Below are 23,683 nucleotides of genomic sequence, written 5' to 3' on the forward strand. Positions count from 1 at the left end.
TGTTCTAAATACAATGAAAATGTAAATGTTACAACGCAATGGATCAAATAACAGCAACTCATTTTGTGTGACTTTCAGTAGGAAAAAAACAAAAACTCATGTTAGTGTTGCTATGCTTCAGGGTTTTGTTTGTTTTTTCTACAGGGATGTATGTGTGGAAGAGGGGATGGGTATAAGATGTTCACAGGAAACCACAGGACCAACCAGATTTGGGGCTGGCTTGTCATCAGTGCAGTTAAACCACTTAAGGCCCTGTTGTCAGATATTTTTTTAATGCATTCAATTTACCATTCATTATATTCCAGTTATGAGGGTCTTCTTTTTTTACTATTGTAGACAAAAACAAAATTTATTTCTTTATGAATATTCTAACTACATTTTCCTTTAAAATGGTAAGAGTTATCCGTTATGCCTGGCTGATTTCTAATGAGAAAATATAATAAATTGATTAAATCTTTTAATAGTGCAAATTAGGCCATATCTGGAATCTGCTTAAAGCTGATGCATCTGTATTGAATTTCTCTCCATTAAGCAGCCTACCACAGTTAATTAAGTCAGTGATGCCTCTGGGCTGCCACCTCCTCTTTCCTTTTACTCATTTGCCTCAACCCATTACCCTATGTGAGGCCCCAGCCCCCGCATGCCTAGCTCAGTACACATTCCCATTGCAGAAAAAAAAGCACTTCTAGTCAAACCTCAGAATGACCTTCAAATTTATTAATTCTGAATTAAGTTTAGGTCTTTCTTTGGGCAAACACTTCCTGTTATATAACTAAAGGAGAGATCTCATTCATGTGCTCAAAATGCCCTCTGCAAACTAGAAATGTACTGTTTCTAAAACTGCACATTCAAGTGATCACATTCGTGTTGTGAAGGAAACACTTTGGATCTTTAGATGAAGCCTGTCTCTTCCATTGTAAATAACATTGTCATCACAATGCAAACATAGATTTATTGGGAAGTAGAGAAGGAAAAGGAATGACCTACAGTACCTTCCTCTTGCACCACCCTGTTCCCACCTTGGTAAATTCCTCTGGGGTTTTTGTAACGTCTTTATAGTTTGATGTACGCGTACATACAATGTGGCATCTTGTTCCCCTCCCCCACTTAAAATACATTGGTTCTCTAAACTTGTCTTTAAAGGCCCTCGTGTCTCTTAGAGTTGAGAATTTCCCTGCTGTTGGCCACCTTGAGTGTCCTGTTCCATCTTGAACAACAGCACAGATGAAGTCTTTTGCACAAAGCCCTCTTCATACTTTGGATCGTTGGATAGATTTCCAGAAGTAGGTCATTCACTTCTAGGGACCTTAGTGTTTGGCCGTTTCTGACCTAACGTTAAGTCATTTGGTATTTTACTCGGTCAACGTTGGCATTTTGTACCTACTAGCCACTCTAATAAAACCTTTTAAAAATAAATCTGAACAACTAAATGACCTTCAAGAAATACTATGGGAATATTGCACCCAGTGTCTTGGTTACATCATCCTGTGGAAACGGAAACCACAAACCGAACTCTGTTGCTGCAAAACTTGAGTCACTGCAAAGTGAGAAAAAAGGCAGAAAGATTTACTGATGACTCAAGGGTTGAGGAGAGGCAAGTTGCAGACAGATGGCCTGTTTGGGAACGAGGTATATTTCTCCATTCCCAGGTCACAGATATTTGTCCCAGGAGATCAAAGCACAGGGCGAGGTACGGAAGTGGCAGCTCAAGATAAGACGGGCGCTTCCCAGACTTTGAGAGGCGTTGGATGTCTGGGAGGGTGTGGACATGCCGAGACACCAGGCTCCATGCAACCAGAAGCGAGTGCATTTTCCAGAAAGAAAAGTGTACATTTGAACACAAACGTGAATTAGTTTCAGTCTTCAAATATGAAACCACTGACCCCTTACCTATGTTGTAGGCAGGTTTTGAGGTTTCATTATATATCTTAGATAATATCATATAAAATATATATTAATTACAATTTACTGTTACTTGGCTTCTGCGCTACCTGGGAGCTAAAGCCCACGACTAGATTTCAAGGCAGTATTTGGAGCCTGGGGCTTTGGGGACTCTGGGAATGATCCTTTTTCAATAGAAGCAGCTGTGACAGGAAGATACAGGGCGCCTTGTGCTAGAAAAGGGCATCTAGAGACTCCTGTTGGGCCTTGATGAGCTGGAGGTCTCTGAGAGAGTCTTGGGATCAGGAGAACCATGGTTAACGTGTGCCTTCCCATCTTCTGTGCTGGAGCTGAAGGTCCAAGTCAGTCACCATGCAGTCCCTGGGTAATGAGCAGTTTGGGTTATGATTCACAGGCCTTTAAAATTAGATTTGGGCAAGGGCCTTTCCTTCTTCTGAAAGGACGTGTCTTCCAGCAAAAGCTCACCAGGCCCAGTCTCTCTGAGGCAGATTGTCAGCGCAGTCCCCCATGAGCCGTGTACCCGGGAGGATGTGATGCTTGTGCTGGCCAGCTCAGAGGGATAGGAAGCCCTGTCCAGCCCCAGCCAGGGGCCCGCGGCTCTGCAGGGAGTCAGGGGGAGGCCTGGCCACTGTGCCTGCCCAGGACCTGGGGCTTGGCTGCCAGGTGTCCCCCAAGCTGGGAGGACACGTGATTCCACTTCACCCCCTGGGGACCTCCCATTAGTTCAGGCCTTGCAATGCTATTACCTTTGCCTCCCCGCTGAGGGCTTGACACTGCCCTTTCCCTCAGAGTGGCTACTGCAACAGCCTGCTGCCCCTAAGTTGCTTTGGGAGATGAGTCCATCACAGAATCACGTTGTTTCACCTAAATCCCCATCCCTTCTTCACCCACAGAGGTGCACAGTCAGTGAGGTTCCACTTGCCCTAATTCCTTGCTTGGCGTGTTTTCCTTTCTTCGACCTGCATAGCAGTCAGTCCCAAGTTAGAAGGAAAATATCCACAAACCACAAGATTGGAGAGAAAATGTGACACAAGAGGATCTTCATAGGTTTGGTACTAAAATGCTGCAGATTCTTTTAAAGTGAATTGTCCATGAGGATGTAACGTTGTCAACTCTGAAGAGAGTTGCTGTGCAGATTGAATCCACTTTCAGATTGTGACACCAGAAACACCATTCCTACTTGGGACAGGAAACTGCTCTGTTGAGTTCTGAATGATGATCAGATATCCGATCCTGCTGGTCCAGGAGTGCTGCCTGGTTCCTCCATGTCCTCCAGACACAAGCCGTGTGCCAGCTGGAATGCTTCCTGTGTGCACTCAGCAGAAAGGCCCTGCGTGAGATTTACCTCTGGAATACGACTCCAGGAGAATTCACTACACTGGACATCCTGAAACCGCAGGGCCAGGGGGCTGGGCACAGAATGGGGGAGAGTGACCTACCTCAGTGATAGGTATTTCCCTATAACCCATTGGCTACACCAAGCTGTGAGGAGATAAACCCAGGAGAGGTCAGGGTGAAGGACAGTGACTGAAAATACAAAGATCTGAGTTAGCTGTGAGGTGTTTGGTTTGTCACTGTGGAGAGAGAAGGGGCCTCAAGTACCAGGCAGACCTGGGTTGTGTCAGTGGTGAGCTGGCTAGTACCGGTTAGTACTGGCTAGTACCCACTCACGATGGCTTGTGCACAGCCCTTCCAAACTCCATGTTCAGTGACATCATGCTGGTGGCCCGAAATTGGCCGAGGTGGGAGGAATATTTACACCACAGGAAATGGCAAATTCTTCAAATCAGGCTTTTTTTGCTGGGCGGCGGGGTGGGGGGGGATTGGATTTACCAGCACAGCACTGGTTTGCACTGGTTTGGATCAACTCCACAGACGATGGGACAGGCCCTGTGCCAGTCCAGCTGTGTGACCTCGGGAGAGTTACCTGCAGCAGAGCTCGACTTCCTCCCCTGAAGTGGACACAGTTACGATTACCTCCCAAGACTGAAGAGAGAATTCATAGGACCTGGTGTGCCTCCTGTCACTGTTTCAGTTAATGTGTCACCCCCCACACCACCTCCCCACCTAGACATCTCAGTTGCTCAAGACTCCTTCCAGACTTATATCCAGTGAGTCATCAAATCTCTCAAACCCCTCCTGGATACAGTCACCAGGATGGCCCCTCCTCCCACCCCAGTGTCTCGCCACAAAGCTGATGTACAGGACATATCTTGCCCATTTCCTGCTCCTCCAGGTCAGCCTCTTCTGGGTCTTCACATTCTTCTTCCTAAAAAAGCAAACCTTATCTGGACTCTTCTGCTTGGACAGGACACCGTTCAAGCCCAGAAATTGTGGCCTGACTGCCCTAAGCCTCTGCTTGGCCCCACCTCCACCTGCCTTTTCCAGATTCTGAGCTCTAACCCCTGCCCCCATCACCACACCTCCCCACTAAGAGACAGGAAATCTCTCTTAAAACTCCAAGCTTTGGTCCACATAGCATCCTGGCCCTGGAATGCCCACCTCCTCTCTTCCTCAGCAAACATGCAGATTCTATGGCATATTACCCCTTCACTCTGGCCTTCCTGGGTGCTTAGATGGAGTTTTGTCAAGCCTCCTCACCCCAACCAGGCCCCTTTCCACTCGCCCTTGTAAGGTTCAGCTCCTCACTGGGGGTTTCTTGCCTTCATTTGCTGGGTCCCTGGCCACTACACCAGACTGGCTCTGACTAAGTCTCACTCGCCTTTATCACCCACCAGAGGCCTGGCAGGTCATGGTGTGCAGCCAATGTTAGTTTCTCTTTACTTCAATTCTAGGGTCTTGGTGGGTTATTTGCCAAGGGAAAATAACAACTAAGATAAAGCATTTCTATACAGACAGCCTGGGGCATCCAGTTTTTAGTTGAAAACAATCAAATAGTTTTCTGTGTAAGAACAAGAATCTTACTTCACAGACATGAAATGCTTTCTCTCTAGAATCATGAAACTAACATTTATGGAATAGTTACTAAGTGCCAGGCACTTTATATAAGTTACTTCATTTACTTAATCCCTGTGGGATCAGTATGCTTGACCTCAGTTTACAGGGGAGGAATGGAAGCTCAGAGAGCTTAGGTGACATGGCTAAGGTCACAGAGCTAATAAATGGCAAATCCAAAATTCACACCAGATCAGCCTTTTTCCAAAACTCATGTTGGGGCAGGGGATGGGGGGAAAACAGTACATCTACTTGTCAGGGAGATTTAGGTGCTCAATTTTAAAGCGCTCACAGGTTACCAGGAAATGGGAACCCACTGAACAGGATGTTTTCATAACCATAAGAGAATGGCAGAACTCATAAATACTTTATCATTTAAAATTTTTCTGCCTTTTTAAAAGGCGGAATATTTTTTTAAGATTCCAAAACATGAGGGCTTCCCTGGTGGCGCAGTGGTTGAGAGTCCGCCTGCCGATGCAGAGGACGCGGGTTTGTGTCCCGGTCCGGGAAGATCCCACATGCCGCAGGGCGGCTGGGCCCGTGAGCCATGGCTGCTGAGCCTGCATGTCCGGAGCCTGTGCTCCACAACGGGAGAGGCCGCAGCAGTGAGAGGCCTGCGTAACGCAAAAAAAAAAAAAAAAAAAAAAAAAGATTCCAAAACATGCAATTCAATATAGATGTAGTAAAACACACAGAATTGAGAAGAGTTTTAGTTCCTGTAACAGTGGAGTATCTTGTATCAGACTAACCCTCCCACAAATAGCGACAATAAACTTTAATGGACAAAGTAGCAAAAAAAACCACCAAAAGAAAAAAATTATTTGAAACACTGGAGAGTGACCAAAATCAGGCAGATGCCTGGGGAGATTTGACCCTTGAAAAAGAGAACTGCATATTATTATAATCATGCATATTAGTTACCTAGCTCTTTCCTGGAGGCCACTCTCCAGGCCACAGAACACTGGAGGATTAGGACTAAGAAAGTCCCATTATTACTGGCTTGAGGCATCTGAGGATGGAGTTTAGAGCTGAGCTGGAAATGAAAAAGGGAAATCCTAGGAAGCAGGGAGACATGGAGGGGGGAACTTCAAAATCTGCATATCAACTCCCTTCCTACTTCAGTTACTCCTGAACTGTGGTTGCAAGGGGGGACTCAAAGGAACATAGTGGAAAGAAATAACTGAAAAAGCTAGTCCAAAATTTCAGCTGCTTCCCATTGCAGGGAAGACAGAGTTTGGAGTTTAGAATACTACTAGGTTAGAGGAGCTTCCCAAACACCTTGGGATGTCCACTGAAACTCCAAATGGGCTACATATTAGGAAAAAAGACTATGTCTCAGATGTATCCTAAAACCAATGGCAAAATCCAAACAGACTTCCCCTAATAAGTGTGAAAAACAAGTCTCCACAAAATTGAGATAATTAGCCAGGAATTTAACAGTCAGGAATTTCACAAAAATCAACACCTTTCAGAGGAAGATAATAGAATCCAGAGTTTGTAAAACAGATATCCAGAATTTCCTCCTCAGCCAAGCCTTTCTTAGTGCTTTGAGCAGAGTTTTATTCCTGGCTCCCCATTCTGATCCTAGACCCTCTTTGCACTATGCCCTGTTAAATTCTAGTGCTTACATGGGGGCTTCTTGTCAAGATCTGTGATTGACTGCCACACCAGACTAGTAATTTTTGATGAGTAGACATGTGAAGATACAGGGAAATTGACCCATAGTCAAGAGAAAATTCAGGCAATAGAAACAGATCTGGAGATGATTCAGGAGTTCAAATTTTCAGGCAAGGTATTTGAAATAGCTATTATAAAATAACCAAGAAGTGACTATATGGGGAATCTTCAGGAGAAATTGAAAATAATAAAAAGGACTTCATTTGAAGTCCTGAAATATCTGAAATGAAGAATTCACTAGATGGACTTAATGGCATATTGAAAAGCTCAAAAAGTCTTTTTTTTTTCTTAAAGATGAAAGAAATTAGCAAAACCCTGCAAAGATTGATCAAGGGGAATAAAAGACAAAGCACAAATTATGAATAACAGAATTAAAAAAGAGGATATCACTACAGATCTTGAAGCTATTAAAAGAGTAATAAGAGGGCTTCCCTGGTGGCGCAGTGGTTGAGAGTCCGCCTGCCGATGCAGGGGAAACGGGTTCGTGCCCCGGTCTGGGAAGATCCCACATGCCGCGGAGCGGCTGGGCCCGTGAGCCATGGCCGCTGGGCCTGTGCGTCCGGAGCCTGTGCTCCGCAACGGGAGAGGCCACAACAGTGAGAGGCCCACATACCGGAAAAAAAAAAAAAAAAAAAGAGTAATAAGATAACTTTATGCCAATGACTTCAATAACAAAGATGAAATGGGCACATTTACAAACACAATTTAACAAAATTGAAAAATTGATGCAAGGTGAAACAGGTAATCTGAATAACCCTACATATAATAAAAAATTAAATTTGTAAAGAAAAACTTGGCCAGAGAAAAAAACTCCAGGCCCAGATGGCTTCACTGGTTAATTATATCAATATTTAATGAAGAAATTATATCAATTTCATAGAAACTCTGTTATGAAATGGAGGAGGAGGGAACACATCTCAATTTCATTTTTAAGGCCAGCATAACCTCAGTACAAAACCTGACAAAGATATCACAGGAAAAGACCAATATCTCTTATCAACACAAAGATCCTTTACAAAATATTTATTAACAAACTGAGTCTAGCAATGTGTGGTGGTTGTGTAGGGCTGTTACAGCGTTCAAAGATCAGTCACTAGAATTGACCATATTATAGAATAAAGTAGAAAATCATATAATCATCTCATATATGCAGAAAAAGTACTTGATAAAATTCAACACTCATCCATGATATCAACTCAGCAAACTAGGAATAGAGGGAACTTCTTCAGTCTGATAAAGGCCATTTACAGAATAACCTGAGTGCTGACATTATGCTTAATGATGAAGTATTGAACACTTTACCCCATCCTTGGAAACAAGGATTCACTGTTTCATTCAGCATTGGTATGCAGAGAGGATTGTCTGCTGAGGTGTCCTGGCTGTAGAACTCTGTCCACAGGCCCCACAGGTTACGTTCACCTCCTCCTACTCCATCGCAAAGCCTCTCTACAGGGGCACCCTTTCTCAGTTTCAGTAGTGCCCCTTGACATTCAGGAAACATTTGTCACCTTCTGGGTCTCTTCTGCTTTGCTGCTCCAACACTGTCAGGCACAAGGGTAAATCTGGGGTTTTGTTAATATCCCCAATCCTGCTCAGCTTGGGAGCACCTGTTCCTTCTCCTTTTTGATTTCCAATAACCCGAGGCATCAAGAGAGATGGCCCAGAGACAGAAAACCTGCCCCAAGCCCTCTCTGCCCCATGCTTCTCCTCCTCTTCATCCAAGGGATCTTTATCTCATCTTATGTAAGATACTAGCTCTGACTTATCTGTATCTTTTTGAAATTCAAAAGTCAAGAACTTGCCTATTTATTGTCTGTGTTCTGCTATTACAATCATCCCTGAGGAAATGGAAATAAGAAATAGGCCAGCTGGGTGAATGAGGGGACAACATGGAAGTTGTGGCATGGAAGAAACATTTGTTTTCAAAAGATGATTCTGCCACACAATTCTGTAATAAGGGACTCTTAAATAAAGACTGGGGCAGGCAGAGAAACAGACCCATGGGACAGACTAGAGAGTTCAAAACCAGGTATGTGCATATGTGGATACCAAATGTTACAGATCTGTGGGAGAGGATTGACTTTTCAATAATGGTGCTGGGACAAGTGGGGAGAATTAGATCACTACCTTATACCAATAAATAAATAAATAGGTGGATTAAAAACCTGAATGTTAAAGACAAGACAATACAACTTTTAGAAAGGAACATAATAGAATACCTTCTTGATCTTGGGGTTAGGAAGGGTTTCTTTTTTTTCTTTTGTAGAATTATATTACCTTTCCTTTTTATTTATTATTATATTTTTAACTTTAATTTTAATTTTTGGCTGTGTTGGGTCTTTGCTGCTGCACGTGGGCTTTCTCTAGTTGTGGCAAGCAGGGGCTACACTTCATTGTGGTGTGCTGGCTTCTCATTGCGGTGGCTTCTCTTTGTTGCAGAGAATGGGCTCTAGGTGCCCGGGCTTCAGTAGTTGCAGCATGTGGGCTTCAGTAGTTGTGGTGCGTGGGCTCTAGAGCACAGGCTCAGTAGTTGTGGCACACGGGCTTAGTTGTTCTGTGGCACGTGGGATCTTCCCGGACCAGGGACCAAACCCGTGTCCCCTGCATTGGCAGGCAGATTCTTAACCATTGCGTCACCAAGGAAGTCCAGGAAGGGTTTCTTAAATTAAACCCCAAAAGTGTACTAACTATAAAGGCAAAGAGTAATAAATTCATGTACATCAAAATGTATAAAGGGAACAAAAAGACAACCCATAGATCAGGAGAAAATATTTGCAGCACATACATCTGACAAAGGACTTATATTTAGAATATATAAAGCATTCCTATAAGCCAATATGAACAAGAGAGATGGCCCATAGGAAAGGACTGTCTGTCTTGGCAAAAGGCAAAAGATCTCAACAAGAATTCCACAATGATGGAAATCAAAATGGCCAATTGACATGAAAGGATACTCAATTTTATTAGTCATCAGGAGCATGAAAATTAAAACCACAATGAAATACGCTCACATACCACTTGACTAGTAAAAATGTTAAACTCTGATGGTCCCTAGTGTTGCTGAGGTTGTAGAGAAATGAGAACTCATCCACTGTTGATGGAAGTGTGTACTGGTGTAGACACATTGGAAACAAGTTCATCATTACCTAATCAGGTTGATTGCTCTTAGGAGCAATTCCACTCATAAGTGTTTACCCAGCAGAAATGCATGGCATGAGCACTAGGATTCATATAAAAGTATGTTCATAATAGCATTGTTCATAATAAAACATTGGAAACAACCCAAAGGTCCACAAACAACATAAGTGGATGAATAAAGGTAAGCATATATTTATACAAGAAATACTATATAGCCATGAAAAACAACAAATTATTGTTACATGCAACAATAGATGAATCTACAGAAAAACAAAGAAGCCAGCAGAAGACATTGTAAGTTTCCATTAAAAAACAGCCAAACTAAACAATGTTGTCTAGAGATGAATCCAAAAACAGTAAAACTACTATTAAGAAAGCAGGGAAAAAATTATCATAAAGTCAGGATAGTGGTAGGGGAAGGGTTTCTGGGGTACAGTAAATGTCCTGTTTCCTTACCTGAGTGTTCATGTTATAATTATTATTTAAACTGTATATGTTAATGGCCTCTTTTATATTTAGTAGTTATCTCACAAGAGAAGTGAGTTAAAACAAAAAATGGCCCTATATTTCCATTAAAACTCATCTTCCTGATGACGACTGTGTAACATGGGAAATTGTCCACATATTAATAAGAATAAAAAGCAAGTTACATCACTGAGGAAGGAGGAATACAGTGATAAGATCTGGTGTTTCAAATTATTATTCCCTCTGACTCTGAGAAGGTATGTTCACTTTCAGATGACTTAGGAGCTAGAAGAATGTGAAAAGAGGAAGGTCCCATGATATTCACTAGGTCCTTCGATCTGATAAAAATCTGAGATTATTATCTTTGTGACTTTTAGTTAATTTCTTCTCTATGCCAGGTATGGTCCTGAAAACCTTAAGATGCCCCCTCTCTAGTAGTGTGAAATTAGAGATAAGAAGTCCTCCTCCACCCTTCCCATTCTGTGGTATTTAAGAGTTTTATTGGACTCAGTTTTTAAAATTGTTTTTATTGTTTTGTTTATTGCATGGAGAATAAACAATTATAGTTCACTTAATCAGCTTCCTGGAGGAGATGGCCCTCACTGGGTCTTTAGAGACCGGGTTTTTTTGTTTTTGTTTTTTTTAATTAAAATGTAACATATTATGTGAATTGTATGATATTTAACTTTATCCATGTTTCATTTTTTGGCCCCATCTAATGAGTTAATGTTTTCTGTATTAAAAGCATTTTTATGCAATAGCTAAAATTAAAAAAAAAAAAGAAAATGCAAGTTACAAAACTGTATGCACATTATACGCCCAGGTTAGAGGGGAACGGACATATTCACAGTGAAAAGATTGAATGGAAAAACTTCAAAAATGTTAAAAGTGATTCTTTTCTCTTGTATACTCTTAAGTAATTCCAAAGTTTTAATGAATAGGTGTTAATTTTCTAGTTTTAATTAGGACATCAATAAATGTTATAAAATTCTCTGCAGAAAAGTCTGGAATAAGACTTATCAAATCATTTCTATCTATCAGGATCCATTGTGGGAAATGGGAGCCTCTCAAGGCATTTCCAGATAAGGCATTTAATAGAGGGGAATAGGTGTCTGCTGTGTTGTTGGAAGGCTAGGGGAGCCAGAGGCTGATTTGTGGGAGGGCATACCATGTGGCTTTGATTCAGAGGTCATTGCTGACCCAGCTGCCACTGCCACACACACCTCTCACACCTGTGAAACATCTTGAAATGCTGTGATATGTTGACATGGGCCACAGACAGCCACAGCCCCATGCCAGCAGGAGGAGCAGCCACAGGCTGGCTTCTCCCTCAATCCCACTTTCCAAATTACACATGAATGTCTCTCACTGGTGAAACTAATTCATGTGCAGAACCCAGGTGTACAAAATCTGGTGAATGGAGTTAAGAACGTTGTGGCCGGGCTTCCCTGGTGGCGCAGTGGTTGAGAGTCCGCCTGCCGATGCAGGGGACGCGGATTCGTGTCCCGGTCTGGGAGGATCCCACATGCCACGGAGCGGCTGGGCCCGTGAGCCATGGCTGCTGAGCCTGCGCGTCTGGAGCCTGTGCTCCACAACGGGAGAGGCCACAACAGTGAGAGGCCCGCGTACCACAAAAAAAAAAAAAAAAAAAAAAAAGAACGTTGTGGCTGCAGCACACCACCCATGGGGGTTACTCTGGAGGGGGATTGGAAGGGACTTGCCTGTGAGAGTCAGCTTTCCCTTTGTACTTTACACCCTTCTGTATTTAATGCTAGGGCTGCGGTAGCAAAATACTATAGGCTGGGTGGTTTAAACAACAGAAATACATTGTTTCACAACTCTGGAGGCAAGATCAAGGCATCAGAAGGGTCAGTTCCTTCCGAGGGCTAGGTGGGAAAGATTTGTTCCAGGCCTCTCTCCTTGGCTTGTAGGTAGCTTTCTCCCTGTGTCTTCATGTGGTCTTCTCTCTGTGTATGTATCTCTGTGTCCAAATTTCCCCTTTTATAAGGACATTAGTCATACTGGATTAGCGGCCACCCTACTCCAGTATGAGCTCATCCTAACTTAAACCTGCAGTGACCCATTTCCAAATATGGTCACTTTCTGAGGTACTGGGAGTTAGGACTCCCATCAAATGAATTTTAGGGGAGGGGATATCATTCAACACATACATTATTGTTCAAGTTTTCACACACAAAAAACATGTATAATTGGTGGTGGGGGGGCGGTATGGGGTGGAAGGAATTCTGAGATTCTCTGCAGATAAATCATAGCGACTTTGACAAGGTGCTGTGCTGGGAAAGGCCTTCTGGAGGCTGTGACCCAGGGGAGCACGTCTGAGGCCAAAAATCAGCACCAAGTTCAGGGACGGTGACCTTCTGAAAATATTCTTCCAAGTGATCACTTTGTTAGCAGCAGGTTCTAAGAACTAACATAAAAAATCCATTTGCCCCTTGCACTACCAAGGGGTCTTCTTTTGTGGGACAGAGGAAGACCCCCAACTTGTCCCCCTCCTGCTTGACCTTTCTCTGGTGAAATCCCATGGCCACTTGGCTGGACTGCCCTTGGAAGGGAAGGAAGGAACAAATGCCTGGGGCTCGGGGTTCCCACACCTCTCTGTTACTCTGGGTAGAGCTGGGTTTGAGCCTTGAAAAGCCCTGGGAGAGCAGAAAGAGGCACTGTGAGCAGTGCATTGCTGATCTTGCCTGGCAAAAACCCCATCTCAGCCATCCTCCTCCAGCTGCTTCAGTGTCTCCAAACAAGAAGGGCCTCTCTGCTCCAGTGGCAGTGGAAATGGCCAGTGCGAGGTTGGCCTCAGGATTGTCTCCTTGAACGATAAGCGGTCATCTGTGGCCAAAGCATCAAGTCGAAGCTGAGCCTCTGGGCTCCCAGTGAGGGTTTTACATTTCTCTCCTGGCAGGTGTTGGCCAGGACAGCACAGATGCCTTTGTCCCTGCTGGTCGCTCCGGAGCTTGGATTCTGTCCCTGGCGAGGCCCCAGAGATGCTGGCTGGTTTCTTCCAGTGGAAGAAGCTGCTCTTTCTGTGTCTGCCGACGGTCCCATTCAAGCCACCTCGGTCAGGTGGCTCTGGGAGAGGGAGCTGCAGGGAGTGGAATTTACCCTCCCTTTGAGACGGGTTACTGGCCAGGCTGGAAATGGCCATGTGGTCAGTGTTTTCTGTTCAGTATGTTCAGTACTTTGGAGATCATTCACCCTGTTCTGGAGATTATTCATCTTGTCTCCTCATGGCTTTGCTTCTCTCTCTCCCTTCCCACTTCCCCGCTTAGCCATAAGTGCAGGATGGCTCTGGAACTTCTTTCTGCACACTGCGACCTAACCTTCCACTTGCATTCTGCACAATCCTGCTCCGAAATCTTTCATGGCTCTTTATCACCTAGATTGGTGCTCCTCAAACTGTGGTGTGCCTCAGATGTGCCTATAGCTCATAAAAGATCAGTGCTTCCTGGGTCCCATTGCAGCTCCAGCAATCAGATCATCCGTGGTGGTGCCCAAGGTCCAGAGTCTTTAACTCACTACACAAGATTTTTTTTACTTGTATAACTTAAAAAATATATTGTAGTAAAATACATATAACATAAAATTTAGCATTTTAACCATTTTTAAGTATACAGTTCATTGGCACTAAGTACTATTATGGACTGAATTTTTGTGTCCCCCCACCCAAGTCCATATGTTGAAGCCCCAATCTCTATTTTGATGATATATAGAGGTGGGTCTTTGAGAAGTGATCAGATTTAGATAAGGTCATAAGGGTGGGGATCTCATGATGGAATTTGTGCTTTATAAGAAGAGGAAGAGAGATCCCTCTCCCTCCATGAGCACCCTCTGAGTAAAGGATATATGAGTGCACAGCAAGGAAGACGGCTCTCATTAGAACCTGACCAGGCTGACACCATGATCTTGGGCTTCCAGCCTCCAGAACTGTGAGAAAATAAATGTTTGTTGTTTAAGCCACCAAGCCTGTGGTATTCTGTTATAGCAGCCTGAGCCAACTAAGACAGGTACACTCACATTGTTTTGCAGCCATCACCACCATCCGTCCACAGAGCTCTTCATCTTCCCAAATTCAAACTCTGCATCCATTAAACACTAACTCCCCATCCCCCCTTCCCCATCCCCTGGAAACCACCATTCTACTTTCTGTCTCTCTGAACTTGACTATTCTAGGTATGTCATGTAAGGGCAATCATATACTATTTGTCCTTTTATGTCTGGCTTATTTCACTCAACATAATGTCTTCAAGATTCATCTGTGTTGTAGCATGTGTCAGAATCTCCTTCCTTTTTAATGGAATAATATTCCATTGTATATATATATAGGCCACATTTTGTTTATCCATTCATCTCTCAGTGGACACTTAGGTTGCTTCCACATTTTGGCTATTGTGAATCATGCTACTCTGAACTTACAGAGATCTCTTTGAGACCTTGCCTGCCATTCTTTTGGGTATATACCCAGAAATGGAATTGCTGGATCATTTGGTAGTTCTATTTTTAGTTTTTTCAGGAGCTGCCATATTGTTTTCCACAGTGACTGTGCCATTTTACATTCCTACCAACAGTGCACAAGGGTTCCAGTTTCTCCATATCCTCACCAACAATTGTTATTTTCGGGTTTTTTTTTTTTTTTCCAGTAGTAGCCATCCTAATGGGTGTGAGGTGATTGTGGTTTTGACTTGTATTTCTCTAATGAGTGATGCTGAACAACTTTTCATGTGCTTATTGGCCATTCATATAACTTCTTCGAATGTCTGTTCAAGTCCTTTGCTCATTTTTCAATTGGGTTTTTTTTTGTTGATTTGTATCCACAGGTGGCTTTGATAGATGGCAAAATGGATTGAGAAGACGAGCCCTTCATGGGGTTTCAAGGGCCCTCTGTGAGGGGGCCCTGACCCACCTTCCATCTCATCTTCTGCTTCTCTCACAATGATTTTTTCTAGCTCTGTGTTCCCATGTTCTGGCCTTTATTTATACCCTTCCAATAACGTACACAACTGTAGCAGAAAGGTTTTTTCTTATCTACACAGGGACCACCCTCCTCCATCTTCTATCAAAATAGTTCTGGTGGGACTATGGGTCATAGTGCCCCCACCCTGTCCTGGACACATTGACTGCAAATGACCCAGGCCTGCCCAATCCTAGTGCTCCCATCACCATGGCATCAGGGATTGGCTCAGGGGTGGACATACAATCCAAGCCAATCTATGTGGCTATTAGAGAATGTCTCTTTCTGGTTGGCTTGCCAAGCTGGGATGATATAAGCCTGGGCTACTGGCTTCTTCCTTGACAGCATAGCCCATCTGCAGGGAGAAAGAAAAGGTCAACACACAAATGTAAAATGAGTCAAGACAAGGAAAGTGAAGAGAGAATGATATTGTTTGAGTCCCTGGATCCATCCATATCTAAAAGTAGATCCCCCACTGGATATTTCAGGTACATAGGCCAATAGATTTGCTTTTGCCTAAGCTGGCCTGAATTCAGTTTCTGTCACTGGTAACAGAAGAAGTTCTGACTAATGTAACCCCAACCCATCCCCACTTCCCAGTTCTTTTATCTGTCCCTCCATGCATCCGTCTACCCACTCTTCTGCCTTTTATGCCTGGCCGGAAGGGCTGTTCCCTCTAGGGATCTCCGGTAGTCAGTGAGTGGGGAGACAGCTTTCCAAGTGTTCTGATTTCCAACCCTCTGCTTGCCCTGTGCCTTAAGACCTTCTCATTATACAATCACTGTCTGTACCTTGTGTAACAGGGTGAGTCTTTATGAGAAAAATAATCCTTGTGGTGGCTGGTGTGGGCTTACGAGGGAAACATCCAGCATCCCCACCTCACCCACCCACACCTTGGGGCAGCCTTGGGCAGAATTTCAGCCCCAGCCTAGGAACAGAGGAACACAGGGTCTGCAGGGACTTAGGGAGGGAGTGTGTGAAAGGTGAGTAATTGCTGAAAACATGAACATGTATCTCCTTGTTGTGGGTTTTGAGCATGTGGCTTTTTCTTTTTGCAGCTGTGTTCTCCCTAGAGGGTTTCCCACCCACCAGACCAGGAAGCAGAAATTGCCCCCAGGTGTTGGAAATGGCTGGGCCGTCCCCACAAGGAGCCTCTGGTCTTATGGTTCAGTCCTGGGGCCCAGAGCTGGACCTTGGAGGGGCTGGGGTAGAGGCTGGTGCCTGGTGCTGGGCTTGCACTTCTGGAATGTGTTCTGGGGCGACTTGCTCAAAGACAACTTTTTTTTTGTTTGTTATGAAATTTTTATTTGAAAAATAAAGAAATGTTTCTTAAACCCAGGTATTGTGGAGCAAGTTCTGTGCTATACATTATCATGTCCATGGATCACGTGTGTCTTGCATTGTTTTTGCTAGTGCTGTTTGGAAGGCTTGTTTTATGCTCACACTAAGTTCATTTCCCCAGTTGTACTCTTATTAGAGTCCTGCTTCTGCTGCATGAGTTGCTCACAGCTGGTGAGAAATACTCAAAAGTGGTGAAGCTGGACTTCCCTGGTGGCGCAGTGGTTAAGAATCCACCTGCCAGGGCAGGGGACATGGGTTTGAGCCCTGGTCTGGGAAGATCCCACATGCCACCGAGCAACTAAGCCTGGGCACCACAACTACTGAGCCTGAGCTCTAGAGACCACAAGCCACAACTACTGAGCCTGCTGCTGCAACTACTGAAGCCTATGAGCCTAGAGCCCATGCTCCGCAACAAGAGAAGCCACTGCAGTGAGAAGCCCATGCACCGCAACAAAGAGTAGCTCCCACTCGCTGCAACTAGAGAAAGCCTGTGCGCAGCAACGAAAACTCAATGCAGCCATAAATAAATAAATAAATAAATAAATAAATAAATAAATAAATAAATTTATATTAAAAAAAAAGTGTAGTTATTAAGTATGTTTTTGGTTAGAAGCTTTAAATTGTGAGTGGTTTTACTTCATGACTGCCCACATTAACTGTCTTTTTCAATTAACCCACCCACAGCTGGTAGGAGGGTTTCGGCCGTAGATCTGTGCAAATTGAAGAGAGGTCACGTGTCCACCATTGTCTTTCTTAGGAAGATTCCTGAGACATTCCCTGGTTCAGATCCTGTCCCCTTGTTAGGGACAGGGTCTTTTCCTTAGCCCCAGGCCCCTAAGTGTCCAGGACTGTGGGGCAGCAGGCCCAGGTCACAGGAGAGTGCCCTGTCCACATCCATCCTGTCCCCCAATGATTCTAGCTGACCTTCGCCTCTCCCTTCTCCTTGTCTCAGAGTCTCTGCCTTTCTGGCCCCACAGGCCCATAACCTGAATCTGCTCTTGCACCTTCTTTGAGACTTTGTTGTGAACTGAGAGGGGAAAACGGCCCTCCGGTTCCCGGTAAGTATTAGAGGGGAGGAGAGTTCACAGAACACTCAGACGAGACCTTGGCATTTGGGCAAATGGATAAACAAATGTGGTCTATCCATACAATGTAATATTATTCAGCCTTAAAAAGGAAGGATAGGGCTTCCCTGGTGGCGCAGTGGTTGAGAGTCCGCCTGCCGATGCAGGGGACACGGGTTCATGCCCCGGTCCAGGAAGATCCCACATGCCGTGGAGTGGCTGGGCCCGTGAGCCATGGCTGCTGAGCCTGCGCGTCCGGAGCCTGTGCTCTGCAACGGGAGAGGCCACAACAGTGAGAGGCCCGCGTACCGAACAAAAAAAAAAAAAAAAAAAAGGAAGGATATTCTGACACATGGTACAACAGGGATGCACACTGAGGACATTATGCTGAGTGAAATAAGCCAGTCACAACAGGACAAATCTTGTATCATCCCATTTACATGAGTGAAGTCAAATTCATAGAGACAGAAATTAGAATGGTGGTTGCCAGGGGCTGGGGGGAGGGGAGAATGGGGAGTTATTGTTTAATAGGTATAGAGTTTCACTTTAGGAAGATGGAAAAGTTCTGGAGATGAAGGGTGGTAATGGTTGTACAATAATGTGAATGTACTTATTCCACTGAACTGTGCACTTGAAAATGATGATAAATTTTGTTTATGTATAATTTCATACACACACACACACACAAACACACACACACACACACACACACACACTTTGAGCTCGGCCCTGCTCCTCAGTGCTTCACCTCACCAGGAAGCCCCCAGATTATTTCTGGTGAGTGGGACTATGGACATCTTAATGTTCTTCCTTGAGCCTTAATATGTTTCCCCAATTCCCTACAAAGAACACTTATTACTTTAATGATTGGAGGGGGAGAGAAGGGCACTTTAAGAATTTAAAAGAAGATAAAAAGTGAGAGAGTATGGAGTTAATTGCCCAGAGTCCTCCTCCTCCCACCCAGGGCCTGGGTGGATGGAGGTGAGGGGCAGCTGCGCTACCAGGAACAGGGAAGGCCCTCACTAACCTTCCAGTCCTGACCCGGAGCGGTTTGCCAACGCTTCCTGCAGAGCTAAGTAAGCTCAGGTACCTGCTGGAGGTGCCACCAGGAGGGTGGGGCCTCTTCATCCAGAAAAGAGAGAGGGAATAGCCTTGGTGATGGGACAGCCGGTGTTCAGCCCTGACAATGGCCTCAATTTAACAATCGGTAAATAGATAAGGGATGTTACACATTTTAGAGCACCAACTCTGGTTTAGTCACTGAGGAAGGCTTTATATACATTATTTTTTTAATCTTCATAGTAATCCTGTGGGTTAAGGATCTCTATTTTAAATACTTTTCCCTGTAAAATACATCCTACAAATAAAGAAGCATGTAATGTACATTTTCACTTTTATTATTTTTTAATAAGAAATTAATTGCCTTAGTTAGGGTGACTGCTGTAACAAATAAACCCTCAAATGCCTGATGACTAAAACCCATGGAAGTTTCTTTCTACTCACCAAAGCAGGGCAAAAGAGTCAGGGAGAGGAGGGTGGGCAGCTGTTCTCCACATGGTCACTCAGGGATCCTGGCTGCCAGGGGCTGCTCTAGCTTCAGCTCAGGGTTTCTGAGGTTGCCCTTGACATTGACACCCAGCTAGCTGGAAGGGAAAAGATCTCACGTGGCAGTTTTACAGGCCAATCCTGAAAGTCATGACAACTTCTACTTAAATTCCACTTCCTAGAACTCACTCTTACGGCCAAACCTAATGGTGGGAGAGACTGAGAAATGTAGTCTAGCTTTGTTCTCAGGAAAAAGAAGAAACGAATTTGGATTAGGGTGACACAGGTAACTTCTTGGTCCAACCAGGGCCTTACCAATAGGGAAAGGTGTGCTTAAATTATGCCAGGACAGCAGGCACAAACTAGGATGGGGACAGATGGTCACCTGGTTTTTGCAAGCAAGAGCAGCAAAGACAAACAAACAAAAATGTTTTCTTATTTTTTTTTTCATTTTCTACACAAAAGGAAGGCATGCCCACAGCCTGTTCTACACCTTGGCTTTATTTCTCCCACTTAGCAATATATCACAGTGATCTGGTTATACAGACAGCCTGCTTTAGGTGTTTTTTTGCACTGTGACACTTGGTGAACCTTAATCTATTGAACCAGTCCCTACTGATGGACATGAGTTGTTTCAATCTTTTGCTGTTACAAACAACAGTGCAATGAATCATATTGTACAAATGTCATTTTAGGTACATCTTAAATAGATAGCAGTAGTAAAATGAAGTCTTAGGCTCTTAGTGTAACCGAGCAGGACCCTATGGGGTCTTCCCAGAACAGAACCCCCCCCCAACAGTGTCCTCCACCTGCCTTTTGTCTGTAGAAAAACTTTAGTCAAAGAATAAATTTAATCAGAGTAGTGAGAAAATATGGAAGAAATGAAAACAGTCAAGCAAGACAAAATAATAATATTTGATAGTTTAGCCGTTAAACAAAGCCAAGGAACTTTAGTTCCTCCTCAAGGGCTATAGAGAATATTCTGAGCCAGGTCCTTTGAGCAGTTATGCAGATACTGAATCCCCCACCAGGTGGAAGAAGTTAACTGTATGCTGCCAACAGCATGTAGACCCCGGACTGGTTGGAACCAGAAGGTTGATGATGTTGACTCCCAATTACCTCACCACCAACCAATCAGGAGAATGTCCACGAGCTGATCACACACCCCACAACCCCCCTCCCTCAGCCTGTCTTTAGAAACCTTTCCCTGAAAGCCTTTGAAGGGTTCAGGCCTTTTGAGCACTAGCTGCCTGGACTCCTTGCTTGGTGCCTGCAATAAACACTGTGCTTTTCCTTTGCTACAACCAGGTGACAGTAGATTATCTTTACCGCACACAGGTGAGCAGACCTGAACTTGGTTCGGTAACATCAGCACCTTTGTATGTGTGCATCTCAAATTAATGTATTTCATAGTTTTCCTTATTCTTGTACTTTCTAGAAATAAGATCAAAGATATTCTTTTTAGATGCTGTGACTCTCCCAATTTTTGCTCAAAACAATGATTTTGAGATTTATGTGGTTAATAAATGAATAGACCATATTTAAATAGTAAGTAGTCTAGTTTTGAAGGTTATTTGCACTGTTGCCAGGGTTCTGTGTTTTGGAGGATGGGGTGTGACTATCGCCTGGCCCCTAGACTGCCTGTGCACAAGTTTCCTCTCTGACTTACACCTAACAAACAGTGGATTTGCTCTGTTATAGGGCAGGTACCTATCCCCTCTTTAAGTGCTGCCAGATCCCTCATTAGATGCTCCCAGAGCGGTTGTGCCGAGTCACACTCGCATAAGCAAAGGGTTCCCATGGCTACACATTTTTACCTTGGCTTTCTTGTGCATTTGAGGTTAAGCAACATTTCCTTTCTTTGTAATTTGAGATTCCTTGTTTACAAATGCCTCTGTGTGTCTTTCGCTCATTTTTCCATTGGACTGCTTATCTTTTCCATGTCAGATTGGAAGGGTCCTTTCATACTTTGAATACTAACTCTTTGTTGGTTACAAATGTTGCGAATACTGTCCGTGTGTGACTTGTCTTTACTTTCCTCATTATGTCCTTTGATAATGATTCATAATGCTACATAACGGTCTAATGAATCAATTTTTCCCATATGGTTGGTACTTTTTTGTTTCTTACTTGAGCCTTCTTAGGCTGAGGTCTCCATCCCTGCTCTACACGAGAGCAGACAGTGCTTCAGATGCTTTGGTAAACTGGTGCCCAGGTTCCAGCCCAGTCTGCTCCTCTTAAGGATTTGCCCACACAAGTTTGGCCTCCCAAGGCCAGAGTGAGCCCAAAGACACCTGGGCTCTGATGCTGCCTGGGATTCCTCAGGTCCAGCCTGCTAACCACCCTCACACACTGTCATCAGCTCCTCCTTCAGGCCTGGAATTTTATTATTCTACCTAACGTGCTTCCCCATAGCAGGACTGGCTGGAATGCTTGCGTATGACTTGTCCTCAGGACATTAGGCCTCCAGGACACATCTATGAAGGGACTGCCACCTGGCGCCTTCCAGGGCAGATCTCTCTGGAGCTGGAGTGTCAAGGCAGGGACTTCGGGGAAAATGTGGATTCATCAGGGAGGGTGTTTAGCGTGACTCTCCCTTTGATGACAATGACAATGGTGATAATGATGCTATTTTGTTGCTATTTGGATTCCACAGGGCCTGAGAGGAAGAACAAAGATTTGGATTCAACAAGGAAAGCTGGGAAGCAGTCTGAGGGCACTTCTTCCTCTCTTGGGGGCTCTCATCCTTGTGTCTTGAAGAGTAAACCCCATGGCCTCAGTTAAAGGAAGGAAGAGAGAGTGAAAGAAAAGAAGAAAGGAAGGAAGGAAGGAGGAAGGGAGGGTCATCCACAATCTCAATGCCCCCCACACACCTCCTTCTGGGTCACATGCAGGCACATGTCAGTTGGTGCACTTACTATTCCTTTGTCACTTATATGTTTGTCCTTGTAAACAGACATAATTTTAAACAGCCGTACAGGACACCATTGAGTTGATAGACGTGCACGAACATAGCCATCCTTCTGGTGTTGGACAGACATGAGGCCATTTCCAGAGTCAGCTTAGATGTTTTAGTCAAACCTATAGTGGGAAGCTTTGACCATTATTTCTTTTATCTTCCTTTCAATTATTTCCTTAAACTACATTCTCAGAAATGAGATTTCTGGGTAAAAGGGGATGGATATTTTTATTACTTTTTAAAGAGAGTGGTAGATTTCTTTTCAAAGATGTTGTACTAATTTGTAAAACCCAAAATAAATTTCTTGCAATTTTTCAAATGTAGAATGGGGCAGGAAAAGCTCACCAGAATGTTCCTCCAGTTCCTTGGAGGACTCTGGCTTTAGTGTTTCTGTAAGGTTCTAATCAGCAGCTCTATTTTTGTGAGATCAGGTTGCAGCACTCAGGAAGCTTTATGGCTATCTGGACTGATAAGGATATTTGGGGACTGTTTGCTGCCAGTTTAAGCGCCTGCTGTGTAGGGTTCCAGTCTGGGGAACCTGGTGAGGGGTGACAGGCTCTGTTTGTAGAGACTCCATTCTCACCCTTTCAAAACTCACACTTTATTTATTTATTTATTTTTATTATTTATTATTTTTTTTGCGGTATGCAGGCCTCTCACTGTTGTGGCCTCTCCCGTTGCGGAGCACAGGCTCCGGACGCGCAGGCTCAGCGGCCATGGCTCACGGGCCCAGCTACTCTGCGGCACGTGGGATCCTCCCGGACCGGGGCACGAACCTGTGTCCCCTGCATCGGCAGGCGGACTCTCAACCACTGCGCCACCAGGGAAGCCCCAAAGCTTGCACTTTAGATGGGGAGCGACACATCTGAGGGGATTGCCAAACAGGGTCAGGCAGACTTGCTTACCCAGTGCTCTTGCATTGCCCTCTCAAGAAGGTAAAGGCCTGGGTGATTTTGGCCAGACCCAGAGTACCCTGAGAGAGTCTGGGCCCTCAGGTCAACGGCCCAGGTAGGGTGGCTGGGCCCTGAGGGTTAGAGCTGTGCCGGGCTCAGTTCAGGCAGAGTAGGGTCCCCTGGGAACCAGTAGAAGGGTCCAGGCAGCATTAATGCCCAGAGAGCAGATAAGTGGTGCAGGGATACCCCTGCCCTCCAGCCAAAGCTTTTCCCTCTGGTCGCTGGGCTTTCCCAGGGACAGACAAGGACTCATGGCTCAGAAATGATGGGCAAGTGTCCCCACACTGGCTGGGCCACAGACTTGCATGCATCCTCCCCCAGAAGTGTCTGACCTTTCCACAGGTGCCTGTTGGGAATGCAAGCCAGCTCTTCTGACCACCCCTGAGGGAGGTCAAGGCCTTGGAAGGGGCCTGCCCAGGACATGACCATGAGCATGTTTACTCGGACAGTAGGATGGGAAGCTCTGTGGGGACAGAAATCCAAGGAGACCTGAGTCTGAACACTCAGACCAAACAGACAAAACCAAAACCACTTCTTGGTGGAGGCAGGGCCAGGGAGTTGGAGCCCATCCTCCATGCCTGCCACTGCTGAAGTGGACTTTTGGGGCTTTCAGCATCGGTGGAGTTCAGGACTCCTTCCCCCATTACTACCTCAGCCATGCAGTTTCACAGGCTCCTTCACCCATGCCAGTGTCATCATCAACAACAATAAAATAATG

The sequence above is a fragment of the Hyperoodon ampullatus genome (assembly GCF_949752795.1).
Source record: "Hyperoodon ampullatus genome assembly, chromosome: 3".
Taxonomy (NCBI): Eukaryota; Metazoa; Chordata; class Mammalia; order Artiodactyla; family Ziphiidae; genus Hyperoodon; species Hyperoodon ampullatus.